This window comes from Rhamphochromis longiceps, unplaced genomic scaffold (assembly GCF_057381845.1).
Source record: "Rhamphochromis longiceps isolate RC_006_pf unplaced genomic scaffold, R_longiceps_female_GT1.1 unmapped_scaffold_4, whole genome shotgun sequence".
Classification (NCBI taxonomy): domain Eukaryota; kingdom Metazoa; phylum Chordata; class Actinopteri; order Cichliformes; family Cichlidae; genus Rhamphochromis; species Rhamphochromis longiceps.
In genome coordinates, this window is record NW_028187224.1 from 2,400,272 (window position 1) to 2,411,481 (window position 11,210).

An 11,210-nucleotide genomic window follows, 5' to 3' on the forward strand; every position below is an offset into this window, starting at 1 on the left:
CAATTATAATCTGTCTCATTTTAGGAGCAGCTCACAGGCACAACAGACTACAGAGCAATCAAAGCACCAGTTAAACGTCCATGTGACCGGCTTACAGCCAATGAACAATCAGTCCCCACTGTCCCCACCAACATCACTGTACTGGAAAGACTGTGCTGCCATGGTCAGAGATGAACTGGTACTAAAATGTAAGGCAGCTGATGTGTGTGGCCTTAGCAGCACAAATGCATCACGGCTGCAACGCTGCAGTGTGTTTAAACATTTGAACATTTCTGTGGCTTCAAACCAGCAGCTGCTCTGTACTCAGTCGTGTTTGTGTGTCTGTCAAAGTGATTGTTGTCTTTAAAAAGCCTTTTGTGTTGAGTTTTGTGAGCAGTGCCGAGCTTCTCTGTAGTCTAAGCTGAGTCGATATATTTGATTCCATGTTTGGTGTGATTTTCAAAGTCAGCAGCAGCAAACCCATACGGTAAAAAAATACATTTTTCCTGGCCAAAATATATTTCAAATATATGGTAAATATATTTTGTATTTGTGATGCTCCAAAAAAATATATTTTTGAAATTGAAAATATATTTCTTTCAAACCAAAATACATTTCAAAACATATTTTAGGGTGAAGAAAATACATTTCCAACCTTACAGTAGAATGTATATCAAAGTATCCTTTATTTAAAATATATTTAGTGCAATAATGATGATAATGATAACAATACTAAAAGTAACATGTTTTATGCACATCTGCAAAAAACAGTTGGATTCAAACAAAACAGAGTCAAAGGTCTATCACGAATTAGGTTGTTTATTCATTTGCTTACAGTATTTCACATTACACAATATCTCACTATAATGTAGCGTTCATTGACTTTGAAATTATCTGTCAGTGATACAGTAAACAAGATACAACAACTGCTATGTACACTTTAGTTTTTGACAATATATACAATTTAGTACTTAAATGAACACACTCCACTGTTTTGGAAATAGGCTCATTCTCCATCTCCCTCAGAGTTAAAAATGCAGCGTCTTCTTTCTAGATCCGTACGTTAATAGGGCTCTGGAGCGTGATCTTACGGGATGGGGCGTAGCCAGGATTTTTGGTCAAGGCGCCATATTAGCAGGCCAAACAAATGCTTGCTGTGTGGTCGGTTGTAATGTTAGATTGCACTACCGACAAAGGAATAAGCTTGAAAACAGGCTCTCTTTTCATTGTTTCCTCACCTGGAAACATCATGAGGGAGCTTATGTGTTGGATGTTACCAAAAGAAGGCGTCTAGCCTGGATAGCAGCTGCGAGACGAGCTGATATTCAGTTCTCTACCAGCCACAGATATCTGTTGGTGTGCTCCAGTATTTTCATTCAGGTAAGTTCTAAATAAGTTCATATTATTATTTATAGCCTGTTAATTTTATTTTCAATAGCACAAACTTAGAACAAACATGCAGAACTACCTTCTATTTATAGAGTTGCTAATTATTTGGCATTATTGCAACAAACCAGCCTATGAAATGAATGAAACAAATCCTGACTGGGTTCCAACACTACACATGGGGCACTACGAAATCCCTGCTTCAAACTACATGCTACATACCACCATGCCAATCAGATTACTTCTTCCATGTGAGGGTAAAAAGGTGACCTTCCTGGATAAGATGGCAAAGGTTTGCTGCGTTTTGGTGAACATGTGCCCCAGTGTGGTAGTAAAACCAGGGAAAAATGCTCTTGTTAAATACTTTTAAGTCTTGTGCTGTTTATGTAGTGATAAGTTTTCTTTTTTTTTTTTTTTTTTTTCCTTTTTTCTCTTCTTTTTTTTTTCTCCTTCTCTTTTTACAGTTGCAGAAACATATAGGTGATTGCTGTAACGTATGTTTTAATTTTGAAATTAAAGCAGCCTTTTTTCCGTTAAAAGGTTCTTTGTGAGGATCAATCCAGACATGGGAACAAAATGCCCTGCAAAACTTGGTACAAGCCGCAAGACAGGTCGTGTCGTAAAGAGGAAGGTTACAAGCATCAGCCCTCGGATCACCACCTTCCTCCAGCGGCTCTCTGAGTTTGAATGGAGGACTTCCAACTAGGTAAGAACAGAGATGATAATATCTTTTACATAGCTGATAATTATATACATACTGTACACACATCCATACAACAGTATGAATGATCTCAGACAGATGTGAACAAGTGAATAACCTGAGCAAACATGAATATTGATGATGTGTCTTTGACAGGTGGTGATGAAGACTACGCTGAACCCGACCATCCTGGTAACGGAAATCTAAATCCCATGTCACATTCTATTTCCTGGGACCCACTGATAATTATTACATTTTGTAAATGAGTTTTGTTTTACAATTGTAATAGTTTATTTAATGTTCATGCTGGTGGGTTTGTCCTGTTTTTAGTGGAATGAAAAACTGTTTTGCTTAAAAAAATCAGACAGAAAGGTGAAGGACTGTGTAGTTTTCATGTACGCTTCTATTTATTTTGGTTATTGGCATTGTTTTTATTCAGTTGAAAAATGTTTTTCTTGTTAAAAAAAAAATCAACAATAAATGTTGGTTTAATTCACTATTCTGAGACTACTTTATTTATTTATTTTTTTTGTCCCGTTTGGATCTATAGCCATCAGAATTGTTGTCTTGAGGCCAAGAAAGATGCCAAGCGGATTTATTTTACCAAGTGGATCATCATGGCCTTGCCATATTGGTCCATTTGATTGACCTTTATTATAATTATGAATTTATTTTATTTTCAGTTGCAAACGGGACAGACATGACTGGGGGATAGGACAGGGGGAAAGAATGAAAGAAAGAGAGGGAGAGAAAGAAAGAAAACCAAAGGGGAGAAGAGACGGTGAGAAGGGGGGAAGAGAGAAAAAAAAACAAACAACAAAAAAAAAAACTCCTGGGTCACCTGTATGGAGAAAAAAAAAAAAACAGAGGAGACAGCAAACAACAAAGAGCAACATAATAATAGAAAAAAAAGCACCATCACAATAAACTAGCTAGCCATAGATATCAATAGTTACTAAATAATAAACGATATTGTGCAGCACGCAGGATAGACAGCGCACAGTGTGCTTTGAGGCAGCAGCCAAGAAAGCTGTAGTCCGTGTCTGTGAATACCCATGTGTACACCTGTGTGCATACCTGTGTGGATCAGCATGCTTGCATTCCAAAGGTTTCTCCATGTGATAAGTGATAAGTTTTCAAAAGAGACAGTAAATTACAGAATGCTAGTAGTGGGTGATATTATACAAATGCTGTCATGATTTTATGTGAACATTTTGTCATTTGTAAACTATACATAACATTTTTTCTACATTGTAACTGATGTGATGTTCGACAAAGTGCTTTTAATTCAAAATAGGCAAACATTTCTTTGTTTCTTTATTCAACTTTTGAACAGTGGTATTTAGTAAGTACATATTCAGTAAATGCAAAGTATTTACATGGCCCCCTAAATTAAAACATTATGGGTTATTCAGAACAGAACTATGCTTGGAAAAATATTGTCCCATCAGTTGATCCAACTCCTCCACAGTAGCAGGTGGAACTTTTCTTTTTTGAGGATGGCTTCTTTTACCTGTCACTACAGATGGTCTGTCTATGTTTTGATCAAGAACCTTTTTTTTGGGCAGCTGAAGAGGAGAAGTCTATCTTATGGCCAACCTCTGGCTGTATCTTGGTCATATTACCCAGCAAAACCCAGTATGCAGGTTCATCTGTAACAGTCCTTGTGCCACAGATCCTCACTGTTGCTTCTACATTAAACAGAAGAGCAGTGACATGGCTGCAAGTCTCCACGACTCTAGCCATACAGCTGCAGTGGGCGGCTTCAACCTTCCCTGTGATGCTCACAATGACCTGTGGCTGCAATGCTGCAATTCAGTCTTTAAGAGTGCAGGACCTGAAACACACACAGACAAAGTTCATTTAAAGACAAGAACTATGAGCCAAGGCCGACACAAATGTGTTTTATTTACTTTCAAATCCATTTATCATAAATGTAACAAATAAAGTGTTTTTATGTATCCATCTATAGAACGCTGCATGTTATATTCTAAATCTGCATGTTTCTTTTTAGAAACCTATCAGCAAAAAATGAACCTAAAGTATGTAATGCAAGGATGTAATCACTTTCAAGAGGGAGAAAACATAAAGTTCGACTTTAAGTGACAACTATGGACACCTAATATGACAAGCAGATTCTGCAGGTCATTAATCAATGTATAAAACTAAAACAGAATGTATTTTTAGTGACACAGGACACAAACAAGGAAGCAAGATGTGTAATTAGGATTATTTATAATAAATATGAATTAATTAAGGCAATTTCTTTAACCATAAAGAATAACTAAATCCTTCAGGACAATGTCACATCAATGCACTGAACTCACTATGTTATCCCTCTAACAGAGCCTCTACATGTTCTCACTGTAATTTCCCCCTCACGAATGAATTTTTGCTAGCACTAATTTGAATGTTGGGGGGAATCAAACGCATTTTACTCGCAGTACTCAAGCTGACTTACCTTTGCTTGAATGACGGCGTACTCACAACGTGGAGGCTTAAAAATAACCAAATCTTGTACCCAGTCCTTGGTGAATTGGATGTGCGCCTCCAGAGATTTATAATTGCGAAATTGGTGCGCCGTGTATGCTCTGACTCCACAGACAAGGTATGAGAGTAGATCATGCTGAGTCAATAGCGGTTTGGTCTTCAGGGTTTCTACTCCACGGCTATATTTCATACGGGTCCACATTTCAACAATCAAGTACCGTCTCTTTGCATCTGGACAGAATCTGTCTCTATACCGTCATTTTCTTTTGAGCTACGTTTCAGAATGGTTCGTAGCAAACTTGTTTTGATTCGTGACCTGCCAAGATGGTGCTGCGCTCCCACAATGCATTGCGACATTACGTCAACTCCAAAGCCCTTTGCGTGCAGGAGTGTATGCGCATGCGCATTGCCACGGTGGTTTAAAAAATAAAGATATAATGAAAAGTAATTAATAAAAATTAAATATTTAAACATTCCCACAAATGTGCAATGAACATGCAAAAACTCTCTTTAGTAGTTGTTGCTGTTTCTTTCTTTCTTTCTTCTTTTTTTTTATACGAGATTTTAATGAGGATGAATAATTAGCCGGCATGGAGGAAACGGACCTTTATTTCATGGAGTGGCGACAAGAAGCCAAGGCGGGTGGCCAGTCTAAGAAGCCTCCATCATCAAGCTAGCAGGTGCCTTTTCCCATATAATATTACTTTATTCTCGTGTATTTGGAACGGAAGCGTAGAGCTGCCACCCAGGCAAAAGAGAAATATAAGTATATCACGTTATAACGTGAAAAGTTTATCGTTCTAACAATATACTATCATGTTTGAACAACATGTTTGAACAACATTGTACGAAAAATGTACATAATTATCACGTCCGTACAATATTGTGCGAACGTGACAATTATGTATATTATAATAACGTGATATTATATTATACCAGTGGTTCTTAACCTGGGTTCGATCGAACCCTAGGGGTTCGGTGAGTTGGTCTCAGGGGTTCGGCAGAGCCTCCGCTGTGACGTGCACGGCTCATTTTGTGCACCAGTAAAAAACATATCTACGTCTAATTTGAAAAAAAAACACACTTTATTTTTCACTAAAGAGGGGTTCAATGAATGCGCATATGAAACTGGTGGGGTTCGGTACCTCCAACAAGGTTAAGAACCACTGTATTATACAAACATGAAAAGCATAATGTTAGAACAATAAACATTTCACGTCATAACGTGATACAGCTCTATTTTTCTTTTGCCTGGGTGGCAGCTCCACGCTTCCATAATTTGGTAATCAAAATATGTAACTTAATTAATTATATTGTGACGTACTTTTGCCTTTTCTTATTATTCTGCCTTCTCAATAACTATCAAAGCCTATTCACATTTAATTTGGCTTTCACAGAAATCCTACCTCTCCTTCTGGCTACAGAGTACTTACCAAGGTTAGAAAGAAAGAACAGTTATGCTTTATTAATGTTCGCTAATTACAATGTTCCACATTTCCTTGCTTTTTAAGTCATTTTTAGGCTTTTTAGAGTTTTTGTTTTTTTATTTTTTTAGCAGTAATGTTTCTGCCTATTTATTTCAGCCCATGAAATCGAATGCAGATCTTCCTAATGTGAGATTTACATAAATGTAAGTAATTTTGTTTGTCATTGTCATTAATGTTGTTGCTGTTGTTGTTTTTGTGCAGTTTGCAATCATATAAACCTAGCAAACATCAGTCAGCACAGTGACTAACCTAAACAGATTCTTGCTTTATTCACATATATTATATGTAATTATATATACCTGCACATTGTACCTAGGGTTGCAGCCACTTGGCCCCACCCCATTGTTGTGACAGCCCTGATTGTACTTATACACTGCATCTGAACAGGGAACAGTCTGCCACATTAATGTATTTTTAAGTGACTTGTTTGTAATACATGAATTTGTTTCTTACAGATGTCAAAGTCTCAACCTCATGCTGCCCTCCCCCATCCTCCTAAAGTAAGTATTTGTTGTTGTGGTTTTTTATGCGGTGTCTGTGTCACATGCTAATCATAATTATTGAAATAACTGTTTTCTAACAGATTTTCCAAAACACTAGTTATGTTTGTTGTCATTCAGACCAATACTACTGCTTAGACATTGTTTAGTGGTCATGCATGTTTGACAAGCTCGTTATGATACCAAAACAGTAGGCCTATCACAATAATCGATATATCGACTTAACACACAATACTTGTACATGACCTCAATAATTGTTGATGATGTAATTTATCCGCCATTATATTTACAAAAATAAAATATAATGATAACAAAACAATAACATTAAATATCATTGTTTTCTATTTGTTAGAAAACTTACTATTTATTCAAGTTTTTAAGGTATCTAATATTTTGATTCCTAATTTCAATGATCTAAATACTTTAAGAATTAGATGTTGGTTTGTCAATTGAAAGTGTGTAGATCTTGCATTATTATGGTGTTATATTATGATTATACATTCAAAGACATAAAATGGTCTTAAAATGACAATGACATAACTTGTCGCAATTGTTTATGGGGCAATATACCGACCAACAAAAAGTCGTTATCGTAACAGGCCTTCAAAACAGACGGTTTTATGATTGATAAATTAAAAAAATAAATACATTTAATTTCTCTGAGATTCTCTAATATTCAGTTACAGTTCACAACACAGCTACCCGTACATGCAGTATTATACTGTAAATATAAATCTCTGCATTTAGCATCCCACTAGAAGCGTCACAGTTACTGCCTCTTTTTTTTTTTTTTTTACAAATACCTGTACTATCACTAACACATTTACTGTTTTACTTTTAGCCTGTGGATACAAATGCAGATTTCCTTAATGTAAGTTGTGCATTTTAATTACATCATGTTATTTTTATTATTATTTATTTATTTATTTTATTTTACATTCAAATATTTCAAGCTTCTTGGTTAAAGAAGCTTGATTGCTAGTAGGTAAAGAATAGTTCACCTATAATTCATATTCCCAATTAATTTCTCACCTCTGATTGAATGCCTTTGTTTGTTTTCCTATAACAAAACATTTTTGCTGGATATATATGGTGAATTTATATGCATAGATACAGTCGTAGTGCTTGACACATGCAAACAGCAGTAGATGTACTAAAAAGGAAATAATTACAATCATGATGTTGATTGCTGATGTCAGTATATATATTTTAGAGGAATGTTTTGTTTTTCACCCAAAATAACTATATTGCTTCAGAAGAGATTTATTACCCTACCGGACTCTTATATATTGTTCTGTTTTTTGTTTGTTTTTGTTATTTTCAGGTTCAATGGTGCGTGTTCTTCTAATGGCCGCCTTCCCACTGGAGGTTTTGATCCACAGCAATTTAAAAGGTAATCAGCTTTGAAAGTCAGTTCAAATGGTTAGCTAATAGTACTTTAAAAAGCCTACAACTCTGTCACCAGTTTCTTTACCAAAAATTACCCATAAAAGTATCGCTCAATAGCATATATTGTAGTTCAAATGTTTAGTTGTACAAATATCAAATTTTTGGAAATCTAAAACTAGTCAAACACTCAAATGTTCATGCTTTTTATAGGAGGACAGAGCAAAACGGACATCGGCGCAGAGTGAAGAACTGCCCTTGATAAGGACACTATGACAGCCATATATAGTAAGTGAAGACTTTCTGTGTATCTAAAATTGCATACAGCACAAGTAACTTACTTTGCAACCATTAAAATAGGTTGTAAAGTAAGTTACCAATACAAATAGGTGATGATGCATTGTAGTGGTTGGTCTCAGACAAAGAAGGTCAACAGATTTATGAATGCTGGAAGGTAAGGAGAGACGACCAAAAGGGGTGTTAGCATTACTGTAATGTGAACTGGATAGACTTCCCATCTAGGAAAAAAAAAGAGGTAAATTATGCGTAAAATATATCTGTATTAATATCTGTATCTGTATAAACAGAAATATCTGTTTGCTAAATGAAGCCAGCTAACATAAATCACATTTTTATTTTAACTCTGATAAAAGTAATAGAACTGTGACTTTTGTTTGTTACAGTGGCGGTAAGGAAGGGGTTTCCCAGCGTGTCCAGAAGGGCTTTGAGGATTGCAGTGAAAGCTGGGGGAACTGAGACTGTTTATATATATATACACACATATATGTATATGTGTGTGTGTTTCTTTTAGAATGTTTAAGTATGTAATGAGAATAAACTTATAAAATGAATATTCCTTGCTTGATTGATATGCTATATGTATGTTTTAAACATCAAATAAAGATTTCTTTCAGATGTTACATGTGAATGTGTTTTCTTAGAAATATATGAAGGGTTAAATTTATATTTTTTTGAATGATTTTAAATACATTTAAATTGTATTTTGAAATATATTTTATTAATATATTTCAAAATATACAAAAAATGGCCAAAAAATATATGTGCTAAAATACATTTTAAATATATAAATATATTTTAAAATGTATTTTAAAATATATTTTTTTACCGTATGGGCAAAGCTACACCAGAGGGTTGTGCTGTGTAACAGGTTGGTGCAGGTGGTGTTATCTACATTTGAACATTAGGCAACAGTCTCATGAAGACACTTTCTATTGTTCACTAAAGACCAACAATAACAGAGACAAAGGGAGAGCAGCAGAACTAGTGCTAACAATTAGCACTGCTAGCCTGCCCACCAACACCAGCTAATGTTCTAAAAACGATGATCAATGATTTTGCTGTAACGGCTCCAGCTGTCTGTGTCAGGGACACGTTGGAGATGAAGTGAGTGATCCAGTGACAAAGGTTTGGAAACCTGCAGTCAGCTGAGACTAAAGGAGTCACCTGACCGAGAGACCAAATGTTTCACTGAGAACGTCCAGATGAACAGAATCAACCTTTGGGATAATCTGTTCCACACATCCATGTTTCACTTACTGCATTATATTTCCTCATTGCTGTGCAGACAGGCCTGTGGCTTATAACCAACTCCAAGTTCAGACTCAGAGGCTGCTGAAGCTGTTTTCTGGAACAGAGACGTGTTGGATATAAAAGCAACTCTTCTTTATGTGTCAGCACTGAGGAAAGGAGCAGCTTCGTTTCTAAGTGTATGAAGGACTGTAGCAGTGTGTGTGTGAGCTTTATTTCACAGACAGAAGCATGTCAAAAACACAACTTCAGGTAAAAACAATACAAAATCAAAGAGTCTGATCAGAAGGATTAAACAGAGGAGTGTGGGACTGTTTTTAACAGACAGCAGGTTAAGCCAGGCTGGAGGAGTAAACTGAGCCTCGGTGTGAGCAGCAGTGTGTTTGACAGGAAGCTGAGATAAACAGTCTGGAGCCCATTTAGTGCTTCATATGAAAGTGTGAGGATTTGAAAGCAAATCTAAAATCAAGCAGGAGTCAGTGTGAGAATGATTTGTGCTTTTCCTCAGTCAGATGCTGGGAGTTTCAGTTCATCCATGTTCAGCGTGCTGTGCTTTGTGTAACAGGAGAATATGACAGTATAAATCAAGTCTTCATGTCACTGAAAGCCTCCACAGTCTGCTATGGAGGTGCATCAGTTTGGATTTACAAGAAGAACATTTCTTAAACCTGCCACAAGATGGCGCTCCAACAGAAGGGATGTCCACAGTGTAACACAGACACACACATACTGTGTGAATGTGTGAGTGAATGGGCTTTCAACACAAGGCTTCTGCTGCTACCTTTAATGACATAATTAGCTAACAAGAACAAACTGTTAATTACCACCAAAGAACGGCTCCAGATTTTAGCTGCTGACCATTTTGTGAAACGTTGATTACATCAGCTTATTGTTGATTTTTCAACCTTAATATCAGCTGCTTTAAAGGAGCCTGGTTCTCTCGCAGTAACACTTTTCTTCACTAGATGCAGTGCAGGCACAGTCTGTGTTTCTAAACTACACACTAATGTTCATTGTTGTGCAGCTAAATCCTCCCTCTGGATGGGAAGAATCCCTGTCAGGCTTCAAACACCTGGCTTGGTGTTCTGGAGCTAATGTGTCACCTGTGAGGACTCTGAGATGAACACACAGCAGACACTTCAGTTCTCCGTCTGTGTGTCCTCAGTTTCCCAGCATGCCTTGGCTGTGGTGGTGGAGGTGAATGAGGGGGAACATGCTGCTCTGTCAGCACTCAGGTTTCATACCTGGTGATCTCAGAGGACAAAGCGGCGTTACAGCAGCGCACGTTGATGAGACCTGATGCTCTGAACAGTTCAGACTTCAGCCTCACTCTGAGAAAACAAACGACTGACTGTCAGCAGCAACTACACCTGCTCCATCAGTGACGGAGAGAAGAACTGAGACTGAGAGACATACAGCTGCAGGTCAAAGGTCAGAAACGCCCGCTCTTTGTACGGGTCAGGAGTTAGTACTGCAGAGGTCAGAGGTCAGCTTGCTGACAAACCATTTGAAACAGTTTGGAGCTAAAAGCACAACAGCAGAGGAAAGAAGAGACACTGCAGAGATGATGCAAAATATTGTGTTTTGTTCTCAGCTGTCAAAAAGTGTAACACACGTGTTCCAGCACAGCCTTTGTGTACTTTCACTTCTCCATACTGTCCATTGGAAATCCTGTTTGTTACTTTTTGATTTCAGTCCATGTGTCCAAAGCAAACTTCTGTCCCACACTTTCTC

At 37.0% G+C, this 11,210-nt stretch overlaps 2 long non-coding RNA genes across 3 annotated transcripts; both read left to right on the forward strand.

Annotated features, from left to right (window-relative positions):
• The first annotated feature begins 462 nt into the window (after window positions 1–462).
• On the forward strand, window positions 463–2,840 carry LOC146640673 (uncharacterized). The gene is made up of 2 exons (XR_014910003.1): window positions 463–2,071; window positions 2,222–2,840. It is a non-coding gene; the product is annotated as an uncharacterized LOC146640673 (long non-coding RNA).
• A 2,291-nt stretch (window positions 2,841–5,131) lies between these two features.
• Window positions 5,132–8,655, forward strand: LOC146640674 (uncharacterized). Of its 2 annotated transcripts, XR_014909993.1 has the most exons (8): window positions 5,132–5,235; window positions 5,953–5,992; window positions 6,139–6,185; window positions 6,498–6,542; window positions 7,384–7,413; window positions 7,867–7,935; window positions 8,142–8,216; window positions 8,612–8,655. It is a non-coding gene; the product is annotated as an uncharacterized LOC146640674 (long non-coding RNA). The 2 variants fall into 2 exon arrangements; XR_014909992.1 differs by lacking the exon at window positions 8,612–8,655 and having other exon boundaries at window positions 5,134–5,235; window positions 8,142–8,452.
• The last annotated feature ends 2,555 nt before the right edge of the window (window positions 8,656–11,210 follow it).